Source organism: Acinonyx jubatus, chromosome B2, assembly GCF_027475565.1.
Source record: "Acinonyx jubatus isolate Ajub_Pintada_27869175 chromosome B2, VMU_Ajub_asm_v1.0, whole genome shotgun sequence".
NCBI classification, from domain to species: Eukaryota; Metazoa; Chordata; class Mammalia; order Carnivora; family Felidae; genus Acinonyx; species Acinonyx jubatus.
In genome coordinates, this window is record NC_069385.1 from 53,442,925 (window position 1) to 53,466,568 (window position 23,644).

A 23,644-nucleotide genomic window follows, 5' to 3' on the forward strand; every position below is an offset into this window, starting at 1 on the left:
GTGGCCCTGTTCTCCCCATGCCCAGCCAGCCGGGCTGCTCTCCAGCTGCTTGTGCAATCTTGCCATGAATAGGTCTAGGTGTGTGGTTTGGTGCCAAAGAGACCAGACTGGTTTCCTTCGGGTGACAGCTCCCCTCTGGAATTCTGGGAGGTAAGGGAGCGCAGCTGTGAGGTCAGGCTGCTGACCCTGAGGCTGGGCGGTCCAAGCTGGTGGCGTGAGGGGTGGGGCCTGTGGCCAGACTGGATGGACAGGTTGGCACCACGATCCTCAGCGTGCTGGCACAAGGATGGGTGTTTAACTGAACGCCAGCAGCTCCTCCTCTGTCCCCAGCCATTGCCAGGCTGCCCTGACTCTGCCTCCTTAGCCCCTCCTACCTTGCATCCCTCCCTCGCACCGGGCCCTTATTACCTTAGGTAGTACTAAAAGAAGTTTGGAGGGGAAGAGGGAAAGACAGACTTGCAATGTAATTTTTTAAAATAGGGGCGCCTGAGTGGCTCAGTCGGTTAAGCGGCCGACTTCGGCGGCTCAGGTCATGATCTCGCGGTCCGTGAGTTCCAACCCCGCGTCGGGCTCTGTGCTGACAACTCAGAGCCTGGAGCCTGTTTCAGATTCTGTCTCCCTCTCTCTGAAACCTCCCCCATTCATGCTCTGTCTCTCTTTGTCTCAAAAATAAATAAAAGTTACAAAAAAAAAATTTTAAACATTAAAAATACGAGGCTGTGGGAAAACAGAGGTTCTCCTATATTGTTGGTGATGTGAATTGGTACCTTGGAGGGCAGTTTGGTCAATCTCTGTTAAAATCACAAATGTACATGTACGCTTTGGCCCAGCAAGTCCAAATTTGGGTATTAATCGTACAAAGATACTTACGTGTGTATGTAATATATGTATAAGGTTATTCACTGCAGTGTTGTTGATAATAACATTTAGAAACAATTATTTGTTGTCTATCAATAGGGGACTACTGGTTATATGAGCTATGATATAATAATACAATGGGGTGCTATGGTACTATAAAATGAGGAGGCTTTCTAAATTTTTTTTCAACGTTTATTTATTTTTGGGACAGAGAGAGACAGAGCATGAACAGGGGAGGGGCAGAGAGAGAGGGAGACACAGACTTGGAAACAGGGTCCAGGCTCTGAGCCATCAGCCCAGAGCCTGACGCGGGGCTCGAACTCACGGACCGCGAGATCGTGACCTGGCTGAAGTCGGACGCTTAACCGACTGTGCCACCCAGGCGCCCCGAGGAGGCTTTCTATGTACTGATATTTTCTCTATGTGTGAGAAAGTAGTTAACAAAGTAAGATGCCTGACAGTGTGTATAATGTACTTTTTGGGTAATAAAAAGGGGGAAATAAGAATTTGTGTTTTTATTGCTTGTGGGTGCAGAAGAAATCCTGGAAGCATGCACAATAAATTCTGAGGTGAGAGGAACAATGTGGACAACTACACCAGGGAAGAAAAGAAAACATTCTTGCGTGTATCTACATGCTTTCTGGTTTTTGGATCTTGTGCATGAATTAACTTTCAAAGTATTTAAAAATACAGTGCAACAAAATGAAGATAATTTTAACCAAAAATTCCATAACCCAAAAGACACTTGTCTTGTGGGGACAGGTTCCAGCATGAGCATCCCCTCCTACTTGAGGGAGTCATCCAATAGGAATATCCCGGCAGGAGGAAGAGCCCCTCCTCCCCTACTGGAGCAGAACATGGTTCGTGGTTCCTGATGCCACTGCCCTCTGACTTTGAATTTGGAGGAGGGACTGAGGAATACTTCATGGTGGCAACAGTTGAGGTCCAAGGTTCAGTGTTGAGGCCAAAAGTGTCACAAGAATTATTCAATTTTTGCATTTTTCCTTTTAGGACCTCTCCCCATCCATAGTTTACACTGGCGGTACTATTTCTGTTCTTTTTTTTCTAATATTAATACATAAGGTTATAATAGGACAGCAATAATTACATTTCTAAGAGCATATCCGATATGAGCATTTTCTAAATATATGAAGAGCTTTCATAACTATTATTTTAATTGATGCGTAATACTCCTTTGTTCTGGCTAGGCATTCCCTATACTGATGTTAATAGGATGAAATTATGGAAATCCAAAGTTATGAAGACATAACTTTGCAGTGATACTATTCGTTTATCAGATTCCTTTATGTTTTATTTTTTGTTTATTTATTTTTGAGAGACAGAGCATGAGTTGGGGGGGTGCAGTGCAGAGAGAGAGGGAGACACAGAATCTGAAGCAGGCTCCAGGCTCTGAGCTATCAGCACAGAGCCCAACGTGGGGCTTGATTCACAAACCATGAGATCATGACCTGAGCCGAAGCTGGATGCCCAATCGACTGAGCCACCCAGGCGCCCCTATCAGATTCCTTTTGAACAGTACAGTCACCTCATTATCTCCACTTTTACACCCTAATACCCTTCTCCCACCTTATTGCTTATTTCTTGCAGTCTTAGGAGTCAAAGCCAGGATTTCCACCTTGGCTCATGCAAATGCATTACCTTTCAAATTTTTTTTTTTAAATACACTGCAACAAAATGAAGATAATTTTGACAAAAAATTCTGTAACCCAATTGCCAGGTAAAATGGACATTTGTCTCCTAGGGATAGGTCCCAGCATGAAACTGTAGGTGTCTTTATAAAAGTAATACACTCCCACTTTGATAAATTAAAATTGTACACAAGGTAAAGAGTTGAAAGCCAAAATCTTCTGGACTTAACTAAGTTTTCTGTGATTTCTGCTAGATCAGGACTCTTACCTGGGTTGCAAAGTCACAAGGATGCTGAGAACTATTAACCTGTCAGCCTTGGGGCAGCTTCTAGGGCCCGGGACCTGGAGCAGCTTTCTCTGTCATCCCAATGAGCAATACACTCATCATTTTCTGTGGGTAGCATGTTGTGAAAATAGTTCCAGAAAAACCATGACTTCTCATTTCCTCAACATCCTTCTCCTAGGATCCACCTCCCACGGTGTGCCCTTTCTAAAGGCTCACTCAAAATAGGTCCCTGCCCTCTTCCCATTCCACTATCAGAGTCCAAGCCACAGTTCTAGAATTTTCTAGCAGCCCACTTTCCTTGTCTGACTTCTCATTGAACTTCCTTGAGCTCTTTAAGCCCCAAACAAGCCCACTACTCACTGTTTCCCAAATACGGTCCAATCTTTCCTGCCTCCTCTGTCCTTGAGATTCATCACTTGAACCAGAAAACTCAACCCATTTTTGCCTTTCTGTTCAAATGTTCCCCTCCTTTGGGTCACCTTGGCTTTACGTCCTCTGCCCCTCCATCATATTCTTAGTATATCATTCGTAGGATTCACCCACGTAAGAACTCGTGCCAGCAGCCCTACATTTCACTCCAGCTCCTTTAGGCCCATCTCTCTGGGACAAAGACTGTGCCTGGCACTGTAGGTGCAGATGGGTGAGGTAGGATTCAGAGGAGGCCCTGTGCCAATACAAGAAGGGAATCAACATTTTTCTTACCTGAGTGGGAGTGGGGATGTTTGTAGTGTTTCTAGGAAGTCCTCAGAGAAGACACGCAACAATGCAGTTTTGAGCCATTATTATAGGACAGTCACTTGGCAGAACTACACACACACACACACACACACACACACCCCTTCAGGTCTTACATATTGCTGATAGTTTTCCTCATTCAAATTTGGAAGGAAGTCCTCCTCTTCCTCCAGTTCCAAAGGTGTCTAGTCCTCAGAGCCCAGCACCATTGCTTCTCTCAGCTGGAGATAAAAGCAGAGCTAAGGTAAGTCCCCTTCTGAACGCTCCTTTCTTTACCTCCACGCTACCAATATGCTCCCCTACCCATTGCCAACCCTTCCCTGGTAGCCATCTCCCTTCTTTTCCATGTCCCAGGGGACAGGCTGTGTGGGGATGGGGTGGAGCATCTGGCAGATAGCAGCCAGGAATTCCACCTTCCTCTACCTTCGATCCCTGTATTCCAGCCATTGTGTGTGTGACTGGCTTAATGCAGGTCACATTTGCTAGCTTAAAGGTTTGCCCTCATTACTTGAACTTGATTTGCAAAACTGAATCCCTAAAGTGTTGTAGAGATTAATCCAAATTCTTTCTTCTTTAACCCAGAAGCAGAGAGAGTCAGCAAGAATTAGCCCTTTATTCATCAAGGTGGAGCAGATACCTCTAAACTCATGGGGGCAGGGCCCAGGTCCTGGTTCTCCTGGTGCTCATCAGTCTGGGCCACTGCCACACTTAACTTGGTAATTGTTGATCATTAACTTTAATTGGTTTTTGGTTGAATTTTTACCTGGTTTAGGAGAACTCCCTACTGAGAATCTTAGGATAGCTAGTATTAGATTTCTATTTTTAATCTTTTGGGAGACAAAATCAAATTAAATGTTTTCCCAGTTGGCTTTGGTATTAGAAGATGTTGAGGTTTTACCTTCATAGGTAATTAAAACAATGATAAGGACAAACTTCTGAAAGCATGACTCTCAACCAATAGAAAATTTATCCCAAAGGGCAAACTTATTTACCTACTTGATCTGAAATAAGAGTCCATCATATTCCTTGGGACTTTGAACCCAATCCCAGGGAGTTTCTAAAAGATGAAACATTTTTATGTCTTTTAAAATGAAAAATGCCACTCAGGCTATGAGGGATAGTTTTACGATGGGGTGGGGTTCCTGCTCATTTGTCTGAGAAGCCCTAAACGTACATACCAAGGAAATATTTGTGCTGTTGCCACCAGAAGTTTGAAATATTGTGTGTGTGTGATTTTCAATATGCAGGAAGGCTCTGTTGATGACCGGTGCTCATCTGCTGCTCTCACACAAGGAGGACCTTATTAGGTCAAAATCTCCGACACTCAGTAAAGGCAGAGAGTCTAAATCCTGCCTTCCTACTTAAAAGCTCCTCCAGGGCAACATGATTCTGTGCACACCCAAATGACGATCAGCCACCATGAATGATGCCATAAATCTGCTTTTATTAAATTGTCTGGTTGTCTGTGGAGCTTGAAAGTTGGCTGAAGAAAAAGCTTGCTAGACTATTCAGTTTAGAGAGTTCACAACAGAGTCTTTCAAGCTTTGGGCCTCTCCCAGCCTGTGAAGGAATTCCAAAGGAAGACCTTGACATAAATGCAGCTAGTTCATGTCTGGAGGTAAAGGATGGGGAAGAGAGAACAAAAGACGTCTTGGAGTGAGACAGAGTGTCACTGATGCTTTATTTACATGCGTCACCATCTCGTTTACAAACTAGATTACGGCTGTAAATGGAATACACAAGGCAATATCTACAAACACCGAGGAAAGTTAAGTACTGCATCTCTATTTCATTTGGAAAGGGGGAGATTCCCAGATCAAACTGGTTTTGATTTTTGGGAAGAAAGGTGGTAGAGTTAATTCATGGCAATGTATGGTTAGACAAAATCCTCAGTAAGAATGCAATATGATAGTGTTCGCTTGGAAAGAAAGAATGAGGTGCTTCAAACCAAAGTATCAGCTGCTTGACTCTTAGGTGTTTGAATATGGCCATGCACCATATTTAATTCTAGTCTGAATGGGGAATGAGCAAGAAATTGAAACAGGTAAGACAATTTTACAGATACTGTATACAGATTTTTTTTCCATTCATGCAACTTTTTTTTCTTAAAAAAGTTAAACATGTGAAGCCAAAACGCACAATACATTTTTTTTTTTTTTAGTATTAACTCATTTTTCTGGTCCTCCTTCACATCTGTTTACATTTCCCATGTATGTAATGTGCTAGGACAAGTATACGAGAGAAGACTGATTGCCAGGCAATGAGATAATTTTAGAGAAATAAGTGACCAGACATTCAATTTTTTAAAGCAGCCACACAAGTAATTCTGGAGTGTGGCAGAGGCCTCAGAACCAATCATTCATCAAAGAAAAGCGCACACAAATAAAACTAAAGAGGAAAATAGTTCATTCATTTAAACTGCATAAAATGTTATCTACTGATGATTTAGATCAAATAGAATATACTCTTCAGTTACTTGGGCATCTGCATGAAGATCTTGTTTGGCAGACATGATTTCACAAGGGCTTCGCTTTACCCTCATCGTGCCTGCTGCCCCCAGTCTTTAGGAGAGGCTGGCTTTTTCGTACCTCTTTGCCAGTGATTGCATTTCTACACAAAAACTTTGCTAAATTAAAAAATACAATGGTATGCCTAATCTTACAATGTTCCCCAACTACAGCAAGAAAAAGGAAATCAGAGTTAGAGCTATCAGGGTTTGCTTCTGCTTTCAGAGAGAAAGGGTAACATTTGTATTTCCCTTTGCCAGCCCATGGCATGAGCACGCAAAATAGGACTGGCTGAATGACCGCTTTACTCTTGAAGGTCTTTCCAAGAGATTCAAATGTTCCTTCTTCTTCAGGCGGGGTCCACTGGGTATAGATGAAGTCTGTCCCTGCCATCTTTAACAAGATCAGAAGCCACCTGAAATGATACCCTGAGACCTGGCAGAGCTGTCCTGAGCTAGGAGTCATGAGGATCTGACCTCAGGGTGGTGAAGTGACACACGCACACAATACCCAAACTCAATACCAAACACACACACACACACAAAGTCCACAAAGTCCACCTCGTACTACACATGTGTGTGTAATCCTCCCGTTAACAGGAAAGACAAACTTGTGAAATTTTTAGAAAACACGTGTTTCAGCAATCATTATATTGAAGAGGATGCAATAAAGGAAATCGACCTCAGATTCATTCACAGTTAATGGGTACGCTGAACCTGGCAGTCTGTTCTCACACCAGGACAGTGAAGGCTTACGATAAAGCTCTTTTCTGACTTTGGTAAAAGGTATCTGGTTCTGGAGACCTGAAGGGAGAACAGAACCCCAGAGTACATGTCATGTTTTCAACATTACTCTTCTAATTTCCCATCAGAAAGTGGAAGGCTCCCTAGAGCAGCTTATTTAGAGGCTGAGGACAGCCTGGAATAGTTCTCATCAGGATGCAAACATTACAGCTGCCGGGCCCCCGGAGCCTACTAAGTATTCCACTGAGAGGCTCCAGATCAGAAAGCTTACTGAGAAGGACCCATGACACCCAGAACGCCACATGGTGGGCCTTCCTGAAAGTGGTCTCAGTATAAGAAATGGAGGTCAGGTCGCACCTCTGCCCCGTCTGACCACCTAAGAACCCAGCAAGTCTCAGGGAGCCTGGCCTCCAGGTGGAGGGCCAGCTGGCAGTGGCCATGGCTAAAAGGGCTGCTGTGATCCTGGATAGGCCTAACTGTTCCGCTCTTACCTGACTCCCACCTGGAACTCATGCTGGCACTGGACTTTGTCCTGATCTCGACTCTCCACAATGCTCTACACGTAGATGCTATTTGCATTAAAAAACAAACAAAAAAACACACAAATTCAAAGCACCCCTTCCCCTCCATATTCTTGACGTGTTCTGTGGCAGCCCTGTTCTCATACCTCCTGTCCCTCCCTCAGCTGTTTTAGATTAAATTATAATCTGGCTCTAGGACATTCTGTCAGACATTCTGCCTAAAATCTAACAAACACTGAGAAAAAAGGAGAATAAATGAGATGCCACATGTCTGAAAGGAATTCAACATTTTAAAGTTGAAACATATTTGAGGGTTGCTCTTCTTACTGCCAAGGTGGCAATCAGGGTCTATAAAACTGCAAAGGCAAATACATATTTTTGTTAGTTTACTTTTTTTTTTTATTTGAGTTCAGGAGAGAAATTCTCTGGGATCTACTCCTGTAAGCCCTCTGGATTTTCCTAGTACCTGATACCCCTATACCCTTCGGTCCCACAGCTGCTGTGGCTGCCTCTAAACTGTATCCCCACCCAGGGCAGCATTTCTTAGAAACCCAGAGAGGTAGCCTTCTTTCACGGATGCTCAACAGTTCCTGCATATAGTAGACTACCAAGGAATCAAGGAAGCAGCTAGCATTATTATAAAGGAATACAGTAAGCAAAAGTCTGTCTCACTGACAAGCAGACCACGTGAATAGAATACATATTTTTAAAAATTATACATACTTTTAAAATGAAGATTACAAACGTGTAGCAGTTTAGAAAAGGCAATATTGCTACAAGTCTACTATAACCACAATTGCACGACAATTTACAGATTCAGTAAAAGGCAGGGTGAAATCAACAGGGCCATCACTCAAACATGACAACCCACGCGAGGCGGGAAAGACGTGTGACAATACGTCAAATGGAACTTTCATTATGCTAGGAGCTGTTATCACCACCAATATCACCCCCAGAGGAATCATAAAGCAAAGGTGCACAAAGGGGCCCCTGGCGGCCGGTGGTAGGTGCAGGGGGTGGGGTGGCACGTCTGTGTTGGTGGAAGGGAGTCGGTGCCCACTGCATAGTGCAAGTGTCAGCGAGAACTCATGCAGGGAGGTCTGTGCTGAAATACTAGCCTGTATTCCTAACGTCCATGCAGAATGTTCCATTTTTGTACTGTACATGATAAAATTTATTTATACATTTATACGCCTAATGCTTTTATGCAAAGAAAAGAGTCTTCATATATCACTTTGGAGAAGTATGCATATGCTGTGCTAATCAGAGCTTCATTACACAGTTTCATATGTACCAAAGGTGTTCCCAACTATTCTGTCTACCAAAGAGGGTAACTAATATCATCACACTTTCCAGGTTAAACAGAAAGCACCTATACAGCACCATAACTTTTTGAAAACAAAATGAAATCCATAGAACAGAAAAGTGGGGAAAAATAAAGTCAAAACCGCCCTATCTTGTACTTTCATTGTGTCACTTGTACAATTACAGTCTAAGCTTTTATATATATATGTGCACGCGTGTGTGTGTGTATATATATATATATATGTATATATATACATATATATACACACGTATATATATATAAATCAGTTTGTATGCTATTGCCTCTCACTCATACACGTCTAGTAGATCAGATTATACACAGCAAGGCTGAAAATAATCAAGGGTGTGTATTTTAGGAAAATAGTGACTCCGGTTTGTACTTTTCATGCATTCTTCGCTGTGAGTTCATTTCTTCTGCAAAGCAAACCAGGACTACTTTTTTTTTCCTTTTCTCCTTAAAACTAAATCCTCTAGTGGTATTTGGGAACAAGTGGGCAGCTGAGCTGATTTCATTCTTGAAAGCATCCTAATTTCTAACCCACATACCATCACTGTTCACTGCATTAGCTGAGGATCATGCCAGGAGACCAAGAGACCCACTGACCTGGCAACTGCAGACTAGGTGCTGGGGGTCTCACCCCCTGAGCACCTGACTCAGAACTAAAACACACTGGGTCGAGTGCCACACTCCACTCGTTTTGCCTGTGCAGGATTCAGTCCTGAACTGGTGTGCACAGCAAACAGTTGTGCCATCGTTTGTTTTTAGAAAAGGATAGCTTTCTACCAAACAAAAGAAGAAAGAAAATCCCCCTCTGGTTTATGTAATTTGTTAGTTTATGGAGTTCCAAGGGTTCAAATGCTTGTGATGACCAAAGCCAGAACAGTAATTGGTGCAACATTTTCCTTCTGGTTTTAAATTTGCCAGGGGAAGGATGATTAACATTTTAACATAAAAATACTGCAAGTTAATGCATGTGAAAAACTCAGAAAGTCAAAGGAAAACAAACACAAAAACAACACTTAAAACATCCCATAAACCATCGTGATATGAATACACCACAGAATTGCCAACAGGAGCTCACGGTGTGCTCTGAACGAGGGTGGGTGGTGCTGACAGGATGCTGTCCTTTGCTGGCAGGTGGCTCATCACCCCGTACAAGGAAGATTTTGCATACTTTATATATAGAGAGTTCTGTTCCAAGAGTAAGTGCTTCACCCAGGGTAAGGGGCCATTAACAGTCTCTGCTGGGTTAGGAAAATGGTGCGGGATTCACAAAGGTGTTAAGCTGTAAACGGTATCACTGTCCACTTGCTGAGAGCAGATTTGGCAAAGGGTTTTCTCTGTAGGTCTTGTGTCAGTTTGAGGGTCTGCAGAAGGAGAAAAGAAAACCAGAGGTGATTAGGAACATGCAAACAGCAATCGTAGGCACCTCAGGGTCACACTTCACCAGCCTCCTGTCCCCTCACCTCACCTCCAAGCTAACAGTACTCATAGTAAAGCTGTTTTGCTACACTAGGTTCAGAGGTCTGAAAACCCAGGATAAATCATGGAGACTACTTACCTCACTTCTGGGCTTCATTACAGGATGCTCTCAAGTTGAAAAAGCCTAGAGGAAACGAGGTCATCCATTTCGGGAGGTTAACAAAGAAAGGTGGTGTTTCAGTAGGCCTTTTTAAGATAGGTAAGTCCAGGGTACAGATGGGGTTTTGCTCTCGACTTCAGATTGAGAGATGTCCTGGGACATGGACCTTTCATGCTAAAACCATAAAAAGTGGTCACCCTAAGCAGACCAGCGGTGCTTTTCTGGTACTCTTTCACTGGCTATATGGACTCACTGGCCTTGTTTACCATCCAATATCAGGGGGAGTTGAAATGGCCACTTTCCACAAAGGCTTAATCAGTCTGTACTGCTGGACAGAGATTATCTTGACTTCGCTCACCATGAAAGGAGTAAGTGATCTCTAAGTGGGCTGTCTTAGGAATTTTTTTTTATATTAAGAATCTGCAGAGAAAACAATTATAGAACACACACATATACGGCCAAAAAGCCCTCTCACAAAACATCCCTTTAGCAGTTAACAACTTATTATTATTTTGCCTCCAACAGTCTTCAATGGTGATGCACAAGAGAGGTCCTCTCAGAGCATCTGAATTTACAGTCTTATTAGACTTCATGTGACCCCTGAGCCCAGAAAAGTTAAAGGATTAAAAAAAAGTGTACTCATAGAGATGTAGCTAAAGGAATCGACAAGGCTGACCTCAAGACCTAAGACCTTTTGTTTATGGAGACAGCGTCAGCTGTCGTGGTAGGGAAAAATGGCTCTCAGCTGAGAAATGGATAGAAAAGTGGTAGTGAAGCAACAGGAACTCACGATCTTCTCATCTGAGAAGGCAAGCAAGTCACGAAATATGCACCAGTATGCTCACGCATTGCAGACATCTACTTCTCCCCTCTTTAGAACAGATATTATACTAGGTTCATTTGGAATTTTCACAAATGTACCTATGACTTCAGTCTCTTCTGTGGCTGGACTGGCTGGCAATCTTACCTTTCACTACCAATATTCAGAAAGACAGCAGGGCCTAGTGTTTATGATGTTACATACCTATGGTCACAGTTACTCTTGTTACAGCTCCAAACAGAAGTACTTAGGTTGTTTTATCGGAGGCAGTGACAAGAACGAAGGGAAAAAAGGCCCCCTTTCCCCACCCAGCCAGCTTCCCTGGCTGATGGATTTTTTTGCTTTGTAAAGGTACTAGACAATATTATCCCGGACTTGTTGATTTCACAACATTAAAAAACTAAAAGAGGGGCACCTGGCTGGCTCAGTCAGTAGAGCATGTGACTCTTGATCTTGACCCAAGATCAAGTCCCATGCTGAGTTCGAGTCCCATGTTGGGTGTAGAGATTACTTAAAAAAAAAGAAAAAGCTAAAAACAGATACCAGATCTAAGTATCTGTGAGGAATTTAGCCATCTAGGGTGAGCCAGTGCTATTCTAGCTACTCTGCCTGGGACCACTGAGGCACGAATGGACAGAGGTACAGACAATATTCTTTGGTTTCTTCCTTCAAATAACACTTAATAAACCACAGTCTAACATCACTATGCAATTAGTTGTCAGGGGACTACGGTCCCCAGGTGCCAAGGGAGAAGCTGTAAAGCATTACCTAATTCAGACCCCATCCTGGTTCCCTCTGGTGTTAATTATTCAGCCATGGAAACCAGTGCATACTGGGAAGGTGACATAATTCATTCCCCAAGTACAGAGGCAGAGCATGCAGCTTGCTCTCATGCTGGAGCTGGGTCAGTGTAGGAGGGAAGAGGGCAGAGGGCACCTATAACCCTCAACATGGCATCATGCTAAGCAGAACAGGGCATCAGCCCTGAAACCAGGGGCAGGAGGCCCACACTGGGCAGTCTAGAGCAACAACCCACAACAATCCTCAGGCCAAATACACATTCCGTCATCACAAAGCCCAGAATCTTCTGGGAACAGTTATCATTAAAAAGGCAATGCACTGATCAGAACTCTTTCCATTTCTGCAGAATGCGTTGGGGCCCCCAGTGGCACTAAGTCCTGGTGCTCCCTGGGGATCTCTCAGGCAATGCCTCCCAATCTGCTCAGGAAACCCCCTGTGCTTAAAAGAGAAGCCAGGAGAGGAGAGGCCCAGGTTTAGAAGAAGTTCTCACAAGGACAAATGTAATAAAGAAATTTCACTCCACAGGACATAAAGGTGACTCTTCTCTGCAATAGAAAGCAAAGAGATTGTAAAATATTTTGAAAACATAAAGAAAGCAGATAAATGTTGAACAGAAATACAAGCATTCTTCTAAAAGGGACACCAAATCACCATTCACTAGGAAGACTCTATGATTAAAAATAGTCACAAAGAACACAGCTCCTTATCTGCCTTAGATTTTTAGCTGTTCTTTAGTGGCTCACTGTTTGCACATGTTTATCTGACTCTATCAATGACCGAAAAAATAGATGAAACACTTTAAATGATGACACCAGCTCCCGAGCTGGGAATTTAATGATGCACAGGTTGGGTACAAGTTTGGTAGGTCTCAATGAAGCTCCCCTATTCTTACATTGTTTAAAGGAAGACGTTTAGTGAACTAAGGTTTAAGTATGCTGATGCTAAGTTTAAAAACACATCAGATTAAGCAAAACTTTTGGAAGGAAAAGGAAGCATACAGCTGAAGAGAATTGCAGCTATCATTTTGCAGTTACTAGGCAAAGGGCCAACTAAGAATAAATATGAAAATGTTGTCCTAAAAGAAAAGAAAATGTTGCTCTGTCCCATCAGTGACTTTAATAAGGAGAAGGTCCCCTCTCTCCCCTCTCCCTGCCCAGTAAGTTTGAAATCAGGCTGTTAATGCAAGGAAAATGAAATGGAGAAGCCAAATGATGAGACCGGTTCTAAAAATATCTATGGATGCTGTCATCTGGTCTCTGGTGAGAGTAAGTCCCTCTATAATCTTGGCATCTGTAGGGAAGACAAGTTTCTAACTAATTATCACCACTAAATCACATGATGTTCTAAGAAAGGGCAACGCCTCCAAAAAACTCTACACAAAACATAACAACCCCAATCAACTTTAATCTGGAAATAAAACATAAAAGTCCCTACTGCTGTCCTCCCACAACATAACTCCACTGTAACAAATTTGGATTTCTCAGTAGTGTTTTCATGTTTTTGGCAGAGAGGAAAGGAATAGGACCCCAATACCAAATCCGACATGGAAGGAAAACGAGCCAGTAGCATGCAGCTCACACACCCACAAATCCGGGAAGGTTATCCACTGCTTTCCTAGCTAAAACGCAAGATGTTTGGAGGAAGTCTGCCTGGAAAACACAAAGTGAAACACCACTCTCCCCACTCTTTAAACATAAACTTAATTTAAGCCAAACCTGCAACCCCCAGGATAAGCTGGGGATTAAATATGGAATATTTAGGACAGAGAAGGAAATGAATCAATGCTCACTCAATCTGACAAGGAAACCTCATGTGGAGTTCAGAGAACAGGTGAAGGCTTCAGACTATCTGAATGTTTCCACTTGTGAGGAGGGAACAAAGAAATGCCTGCCTGTCACCATCTCTGCTTTGTCCCCAGAGGGATCTCTGGGATACCAAATCCATCATGAGCCACAACCATCTGCCACCATCCACTGAGGCTTTTGTAGCTCGTGTCACCCGTGGAAAAACAGCGTTTCTCTGCATCTTGGGCTAGGCAGCCACGTCTCATTTGGGAGTGCCAAAATGGCAGCAGATCCCTTGGAGCCCATCCTCACAGCCCAAACGTGGAGCGGCTCAAGAACACACTTGATGGACCCAACACTCTGGTTTAATTTGGTAATTTTTCAATATCTTCCAGGTTCGAGTGGGAGATGAAGATGACTTATGGAAGCACCTGAGAACCAGCCTGGTGGTCACCTGTGATAGCAGGGACCTGGCAGATTACAACCCAGCCGTCTGCCTGTGATGCTGGCCAAATCATGCCGTCCTCCACAACTGCCAGGGAAGAGGAATTAGGAGGTGCAGCTCTACAAAAATACATTTTGACAAATGCTGTCAACTTGCCACTTTTGACATTGAATAATTTATGAGAGAAACAGAACAGGTATGGAAGTTTGGTCAGGCTAGAGGCCAAATTTGTATTGTTTGAGGAGCCTCACTTAAGGAAAGTCAAGTTCCTAGGAAATACGGCCTATAGGCGCTGATGCTTTTTTTTTTTTTAATTTTTTTTTTTTAACATTTATTTATTTTTGAGACAGAGAGAGACAGAGCATGAACGGGGGAGGGGCAGAGAGAGAGGGAGACACAGAATCGGAAGCAGGCTCCAGGCTCCGAGCCATCAGCCCAGAGCCCGATGCGGGGCTCGAACTCACAGACCGCGAGATCGTGACCTGAGCCGAAGTCGGACGCTTAACCGACTGAGCCACCCAGGCGCCCCTCTGATGCTTTTTAATGGGCAAGTAAATATTTATAGAGAAGGTGGGGATGTCATAGGAAAGCTTACTATAAGGAGCTTTTTATGGCAAAGGTAACACTGGAAAGACACTCAGCTACCCATGCTATTCCCAAAAAAAAAAAAAAAAAGTTCAGTTTGTGTTAAAGCTTGACCTGTGTGAGCACTCCTTTCTGCTACATCCCAGTAATTCCTGGGTTCTTCAAGGGGGCAGGTGAAGCCTGTCTGTGAAGGCTGGTGAGAGTCCGCTGACAAGCCTTTCCCTCCAGGACACTTCAAAATCTGGACCTAGTGTGGACTGCCCTCCACGCAGCCTTTATGCTGTACTGATAAACCACTGAAGAAACAGGAGAAGGAACCACAATCCTAGTGTGTCACAGCTGAGGGATGAAGGCAGGGCTGACCTGCAGAGAGGCACTGACTGTCCTGTGGCTTAAACTGCAGGGATTGTTGATGGTTAATATACGTTTCACTGAAGAATGTCCTATCTCTGTCTTTATATTGGGCAGAGGTTATGTTAGCCAATAGCCTTTATGCCCCCAGGGTCGAATATGGTGATTACCATGGCAGAAATAGGATACATATTAATTTACCATTGACAGCAAAGTTGTAGAGATTTCATATTTTCTTAAGAGTCTTAGATTTTCAAACCACATAGCATAGCATGTAAAATTTGTATTACATCTTTTAAAGAATCGTTTTAAAGGCAAAAGCCTTTAAGTGATGTTTAGGTCTTTTTGGACTCATGGTTATGTAACCTTAATTATAATATCCCCAAAACTTAGCTGGCAGAGACCTGTGGGCTCAGGCTCCACTGTCCTCACCTAGGCTCTGTTTCCCACTACTGCTGAGGGGTTCAAACCCTCCTCACCCAATGGTCAGGTTCAATCACACTTTGCCTGGTTTGCTTCCCCCACACAGGTGAATCAACCCATGTGTCGAGAGGAGTCCTCCAGCCCCACCTTCCCCAGGCTGTTCACTACTAAACTCCTAAGCCACTCACCTGGCACTTAATAACATAGTGCTCAGATGGTTACTTTTTTAGACCTTGAACTCCCAATATGCTGAATTCCTTGAAAGCAGAGCAAAACCCCCAAATCGAATACTTATGGAGCACCTATTATTTTTAAAGCAGTATCTTAGACATGGTATTTGCCCTAAAGAAGCATAATATATAAAATTTTCTTGATGTCCTAAGTCGACTGGAAAGTTGAAATATAGAATAGGCACAAAATAAATGTTGGCTGAAGAAATGAATGAACATCCTCCTGGAATAGCCCTCTCTTCCCCTCTGCCAATTCAAATACTTAGCAGCCTTTAAATGCTACAAGCTTCCATGAAGCATTTTAAACCTACTCACATTTGCTCAGACTTAATCTTATTTCAGGCAGAACCTACTGCTTGTGGGACAAAACATAGAATTTTAATGTCCTTTTCTGGGGAGGATGACTTCTGATTAACTTTCTAAACCCTGTGTTTCTTATGAAACCACCTAAGGATCAATACAAGGCACACTTTTAACATTCAACTAATTTAACAACAATTAAAAAACCTAAAATAATAGGGGTGCCTGGGTGGCTTAGTCAGTTAAGCGTCTGACTTTGGCTCAGGTTACGATCTCACGGTTCATGAGTTCGAGCCCTGCGTCAGGCTCTTTGCTTACAGTTCAGAGTCTGGAGCCTGCTTCGGAACCTGTGTCTCCCTCTCTCTCTGCCCCTCCTCCCCCTCACTCTTTCTCTCAAAAATAAATAAAAAAAACTTTTTTAAATTTAAAATAGTATTTAATATTTACCTCGTCCCATCTTTTCTGTACATCCTACCATACACATCCTTTATTACCAGCCTCCAAATTAACATCTTCCTAACTCTCTCAACTTGCTATCAGCGCTTTAGTGATTCACCACTTACAAACAAGAGGGAACTGTCATCCAGGAAGAAACGCGTAGAGCCATAAACCATGAGCTGAACACCACGTGTTTATGTTTGCCTGTGTGACTTCACTGCATTTAGTCGCTGGGGGTGGGGATAGTTGCAGGGGGAGGGGTGCAGCCATCCCTTCAGTCTGGGGCACACTAGATCGCTGGGACTTGGGACTGCAAATGTAGGTCTAGTGTGCCAGCCCATCTAAGGGTTCCACAACTAGGTACTGAAGAGAGCCGACTCCAAAGTCCTCTTTTCCTGCTTTAGATATACAAGGTTTTTAAGATAATCTAATTTTTCCAAAAGTGATTCTGAAACTGAAAACACAAAACAAGCTATTTTAGTTCCACAAATAGTCCACCTGTAAGGTATGACAGGACATGCAGGTGACACAGGTGGTGGCCAAGAAGCAACAATTATACCAGCACAACAGAAGAAGGAAACCAAGAAGGGAACTGAAAGGAAGGTCTCAAGGGTGGCTCCGAGATTAATAGAGACAAAGGACCATCCTAAGGTCAACAGTCTGGCCAGGAGTGTAGACTCCAGGAGTGAGGCAAATCCACACGTTGTGCGGCATGGGTGGCCCTCCTCTCCCTATGCAGCCTACTAAGTGCCTGCAGCTCCCTTCCACGGGGCCCCCCAGCCAGCAGGCAACCTGGGTTGAGCAGGGCTGGACACAGAGTGCTTTGGCTTAAGGCATTCGGGCAGTGGGAAAGGGCTGACTTATAACAGGTCTACCAGTCAACACATATTTTCTGATCACTTACAGATATGTTGGGCTGTACTGCTTTGTGATCATTTCTGAACATAAAATGACCAATGGAAGTTCCAAATAATTACAATGGCACATATACATGGAAACCCACTGGAAATTAATTTAAAATTTCAACCTCAGAACCTCTGGCCTTCTCTTCTTGGCCATTAAATTCCCTTAGGGAGTCAAATCAAACACTCCACACAGACACGAATACTTTAAAAAAAAGAAAATCTTAACTATCCAGACTTTTCTTTCATCAGAGAGAAATACACAGAGGAGGGAGGGGAAAGGGGAGAGAGGGAGAGAGAAGACATACTGATATACAAACCTTCAATCAAACCAACACTGGCAATTAACGTTTTATCCTTCAGAAACAGGGGAATTACTTTCTGAGGCTTCCATGACCAAATAATTCTCATCGTTTAATAAATGAATGTCATAGGTTTTTAGCAAAAAAGAGGTTATTAAAAAAACAGAAAACCTAGAATTACAGAGTGCAGTCCCATCTATTACTGGGAAGAGAAACAAAACACAGCACCTGCACCCAAGTGCACAGCGGTTCTTTAGGGAGTAGTGTGCTCCAGTCCCAGTCTTGGTCCTGCTTCTTTGGGAGGAAAGCTCCCGGATAAGAACAGCCCATTTTCTCTCTGGGTTTTCACTGGAAGAGATGGTAAGGGCACAGCGACCACATTTTCGGAATCCCAAATTGTGTCACATTAGCCAATAGGGGGTAAACCGCCAGCCCCAGGGGTGGGGGTGTCTATGGCCAGACCTCTGCCAGCACCAAGTTATTTATTGTGGGGCAACCTTGGGGATTTCGGCTCTCAAGACAGCCCTAGGAGGGCTGGAACAGCTCGTTATTTCTCTGCATGGCTTGGGATGGGCTGGCAGTGGGAGAGGGATGATCAGATTTCCAGGCTCCCTACCAGCAGGAAGAGGCCACACTGAGGGAGCAGAGAAGGGGGAAGGCGAGGCTTCTCCCTCAGCAGAGCGCTACCAGCCCTTTGGATACTGATTGGCACCCAAGGAAAGCCAGGATTTCTCAGACAATCCTTTAAAGTTGCTAAGGGAGCATTTTAGGTACCACATACAAACCTTCTCATTCCATCTGCATCAGAAGTTCCCTAACAGAGGGCTGTTAGTGAAACAATAGCTTCTCTCACAGGCACCTCCAAATTGGTAGGTGGGACTTCTAGGGAAAAATCACCAAAAAGGTTCACCCAACAGGCAACTGCTATACCTTTTTAATAAGAAAATGGACTGGTTCTAGTTTATTGAGGAACGCACTCATTCTTTCTGCCAACAGTGTAACACTGGCTTGCTTGGCTGGCTCCTTTATTCTGTATTAACCTCTGGAGCCATTTTAAGTAACAATAAATATTAAATAACTTTTTAAAAAGTTGCCAAAGGACATTAGCCCATGCAAGAGCTCTGTGGGATAGGTTTCCAATTTAACCTTGGGTCACAGATAAGCAGAGGAGGGACTTGACTCAATGACATATAGCCATGAAAATGGAAGCCTGCTACAAATCCCACAGCCCCTCTGCCATACCACACAGACAATACTTAACTTGGACTGGGTTGTAGGGAGGCTTTTTAAATCCACAGTTCCCATCACAACAGAACCCCAGGGGCAGTGAGCTGAAGTGGGTAGCTGGCTCATGTCTTTAGGGGTTTTCTTAGAACACTGGTCCTGGTTTCTTGGAGAAAAAGGATTTGACTCAAAATATCAAATGAATTTATGAAACAATGCAATCCTATCTACAAGGCTCATAACATATATTAAAAAGTCTCTGAGAGAAGAACAGATATCATATGTTTTCACTCATATGTGGATCTTGAGAAACTTAACAGAAGTCTGTGGGGGAAGGGAAGGGGAAAAAATAGTTACAAACAGAGAGGGAGGGAGGCAAACCACAAGAGAATCTTAAATAGGGAGAACAGAGGGTTGATGGGGAGTTGGGGGAGAAGGGAAAATGGGTGATGGGCATTGAGGAGGGCACTGGTTGGCATGAGCACTGTATGTAAGTCAATTTGACAATAAATTATATTTTTTAAAAAAGGCTCTGAGAAACCCTGCTGGAAACATCGAACCATCCCTATTTCACTGTTTAACATGGTAGTCCTCAAATCTGACCATAGAATGCATTTTCTACATAATACCCAGGAATACCTTGAGGATCTGTATTCTGTGAAACACTTTGAGAAACACTCATTTACAGGATCTCTAAATATCAGAAGTATTACTAGTTTTCATACCAAAAAATGTTTTTAAACAAATTTTATTTTTTTACCATTTTTAAAAGCTTATTTATTTTATTTGGGGGGGGGGGGAGGGAAGGGCCAGAGGATCTGAAGCAGGCTCCGTGCTGACAGCAGAGAGTCCGATACAGGGCTCAAACTCATGAACCACAAAATTATGACCTGAGCCAAAGTTGGACACTTAACCAAATGAGCCACCCAGGCTCCCTTCAAAACAAAATTTTAACTCATTTTAGTTTTTGGAACTTCAAAACAATTTGGACGATGGGGGAAAGTAATGTTTTTTAAATCAAATGAACACATTAATAAAACCAGGGTGAAGTGGGGGATGCCTCTTACAAAGTGGGGATTCTCCACCTTGGAATGAAAATCTAGCATTAAAGCATGCATCTCCAAGTCGGAAAGAGCAAGCAGTCAGCAAACATCCTTCTCCCCGCCCCAGGAACAAGGCAGCCCCCTGGCCAATCTCTCCAGTGATAGCACAGAAGTAGATCCCGTCAAGGTCCTTTCTCCAGTTTCCATACAGAAAGGGAAGCCTTATGAGAAGCATATGTGGCACCTGGGGGAAGACTGTACTTGAGAAGATGTTATTTTTTTAATTTATGTATTTTGAGAGAGAGAGACAGAGAGAGAGAGAATATGAATCTCAAGCAAGTTCTGTGCTGTCAGCGTAGAGTCCAACGTAGGACTCAATCCCACAAACCATGAGATCATGACCTGAGCCGAAATCAAGAGACAGATGTTAAACCGACTGAGTCACCCAGGCACCCTGAAACTTTATTTATAAGATGTTGAGTATTGAGAATTATGAACCCTGGAAAAAGAAGCATTTAGTGGGAGCTTAAAGTTTACAAGAATTTCCAGTAGTAATTCAGGTGATTTTCACCCCATTTATTCATGCTCCACATAAGCTCTGTGGCCAAAGAGACCGTCCAGAAAGCCACTTATAAATGCAACTGCTTAAAGTGAGAGTCATTCAGGCTCTGTCCCTTTGCCCAGGAAGAGCAGCCTCAGTGCTGGGTATCACAGCTTGCCAGAGAAAAGGATGTATGTAAGGAGTATACCAGCCTCTGCACAGAAAACCCCTTTTCACAGCTATGTCAATTTTCCTTTCCTGTTGTCAACGCTAAAAGGATCCAGACAGCCATTCTCTCAATGAATGACAGTTCAGACTGCAGGCTCTTTTAAAGGTAAGAATAAAGATCCCTGCAGATGAAGAATTCTTGAGGCTGGCATATTGTAACCAAAGAGTAGACTACAGTCACAAGTGCAAGTAACAGGGTATATTCTCCATGCAATACCTACAGATTCATATTTATCATACATTATACTGCCTAACACAGAAATATCTACATCAAGAAAAAGATCATGACATAAATAGCCTACATTGTCTGTATTTGGTCAGAATTAGTTCTATTCCCCAACATGAATATGTAACAGATCACAGCATTCAAATATTAGTTCAACAAGTATCAAAGATTTGCTCCTTTTGGAAAGCAGCCTAAATATAAATTCTAAATGGCTTCCAGCACTAGATCCTGCTGTTTTCACACTAGTATACCACTGTTTCTTTTTAGTTCTGGATCATCACGTATCTCTTACTAGGGCCACTTTGTGGAAAGAATATTAGAATGCGGAAACATTCTTTCTTGATGTTTTCCATTCTTTATCTCCAAGTAGTTTAAAACTAAATACTGGGCTGTTCCCTAATGGGGTCTCCAAATGTCAAAAGGTGAAGATGAATGAAGGAGCTTGTGAACTTAGGCATCTTTTGACCTCAAAACTACAGTGAGGTCAAGGCTGCTTTCCCACTGAGAGGAGACCCACGTCAGATACAGGAGGGCTCCATGGAAGCTCAGCGTTGCAACCACCACACTAGCTCACAGACAACTCCACTGCCAATTTCAAAGTATGTGCACCACGCTTTATAGAGAAGAAAGTGCCCTTCACATCCCAGTAGCTGGCACTCGTAAAAAGGTATCGTTCTTTTTTCTTTTCCAGATAGACCCACAGATCAAAGGATTTTACACATAGTCTAAGATGAATGACGTGTGTGTGAAACACCCAGCCCTCCAGAGAAGCACCTCTCCACGGCTCTCCAGAAGGACTGTCAACTGGACAGAGCCGTTCCGTTTACTCCACAACTACACAACTGCAATTTAGGGCCACATGACCCTCAGTTTAGGCAGGAAGGGAGTTTGGAGAACACCATGGCGACTTGTTTAAAAAAAAAAAAAAAAAAAAAAAAAAGCCAAACCAAGAAAGCTATTCTAGAACAACTCTTGGGAAGCTGGGGTACTTCATTTGGGAGAAGAGAGGTCTGAGGTTGTGACTTCAGGCCTGTTCTGTGAATTTAAGAGTCTTCAATAAAGTGATAGACACAAGATAAGTTTAAAGGTAAATATACTTCAGGTCACATGTGCTCCTGGCAGTTTAGAAGAACAATTCATTCCAAAGCAATATGGAAATCCTACACCTAGAAACCAGACTCCCTCAAAGACCCCACCGTCTTTAGGATGCTTTTTCTCTTGCTCTGATCACATTGAGCTAGTTTACTTTCAGGACATTTTTGGTGGCTTTTCATTTTTAAATGAAGAAATATCTTCTCAAAAGAAACTCCCCAAAATGTTGTGAGAAAAAGGTGACTAAACGATCCTAAAGCTCCATTAGGGCATAATAAAATGCATTATCCCAAAAGTGGTTATTTATTATTCAAATAATAATTCATTCAACATGTTTTTAAAATGTAAGTATTTAAATCTCCCTTAAAATATTTTTATACAATCTTTTAGAATTATACATATACAAGAAAGGTCTGCTATTCAACTAAAAAGAAAACCTACACTTGAAAAATTACACAAAAATTGATACTACATTTTCTCCTGAACTCTTTTCAACAAATTAGAAAGTGGGTCTCCTTTACAACTCTACCAAAATTAAAATTTACTTGTGTCATTAGAAGCCACAATCACATTCCACTTCTTAAAGGAAAACAAACTATCTATTCTTCTAAAAGCCAAATGTCTCTATTTCTCAAGGCAAAATCTTCACAGTCTGAGTTCTGGTACTGAACTGGCTGGCATGCAAGTGTGTCACCCTATTTAGCTTCCATTACAGTCTTTTTACCATCTCAAGGGCTATTGAATGACTGAAAACAGATGTCTGAGTCCCATTAGGGGCCCGCTTATGCCTGGGAAAGCTGAGAAGCTGCAGCACCGCAACACTCTTGACACTCCCCTTTCTACAACTACCCCGTGGGCTGCAGTGAGTTCACCATAGGGGACCCTTGTAATTCCTTCACCAGGGCAGAGGGTTAAACAAGGCTCCGGGTTTTTATGGCTTTGAATCGCATTTCCCTTTTACATCATTTAAAGAAGGGTGTAAGGAGCTTACTGAGGTTTTTTAAAAAGAGGAGCTGGGGCACAGAACAGACAGAGCTCTTGAACATGGGTAGGGTCTGGAGGCACAAACCTGTCAGCAGAGTACCCCAGTGCTCATGTTACTTCTTAAGGAGAGTTTTGGGGCAAGCTTGTGTATTTCTGCTATGCTGGCTTCAGTTCAGAGCACTTCCTATTTTTTTCTACTTAGAGAAAATTAGGGAAAACTATCATGGTTCAAGCCATTCAGGAAATATGGATTTTGGGTCCAGCTGTGTGACCTTCAGCAAACTACTTAGCCTTTCTGGGCTCTGTGCTTACTCTTCTATTAATCAGTATGTTTACCTAATTACACCATACATATTTCAGCCCACTGCAGTTTTACAAGCACTTCCATATACTTCGGTGCATTTGATGCTTAGAATAACCCTGTGAGAGGTAACAAAGGGGCTATTCTACTCATTTTTATAAGAGTGGAAATTGAGGCTCAGAAGCTAAGTGGCACACCCCTGATAGTGGCCAGAAACTAGCAGGAGTGAAACTGAACCCTTGATTTCTGATTTTAATAAAATGCTTTTCTTACCACATCATGTTATATGATCCTTCTGGTTCCAACAGTATTAAAATGCCACAATTTAAAAAAATCTCTTCCCCCTTTTGCAACTCACGTCACTGTTAGGAACCTGACCTCACTTACACGTTGAGGAACAAGAAGCACATGACCAA

At 42.9% G+C, this 23,644-nt stretch overlaps 1 protein-coding gene across 5 annotated transcripts in view; it reads right to left on the minus strand.

Moving 5' to 3' along the window:
- Positions 1–5,192: 5,192 nt before the first annotated feature.
- Positions 5,193–23,644, minus strand: part of FOXO3 (forkhead box O3) — a 126,595-nt gene continuing 108,143 nt past the window's right edge. For all 5 annotated transcript variants that reach the window (XM_053222396.1, XM_027057143.2, XM_053222397.1 and 2 more), the window contains one exon: positions 5,193–9,993. The gene's annotated coding sequence lies outside the window, so the exon portion shown is untranslated. The remainder of the gene's footprint in view (positions 9,994–23,644) is intronic.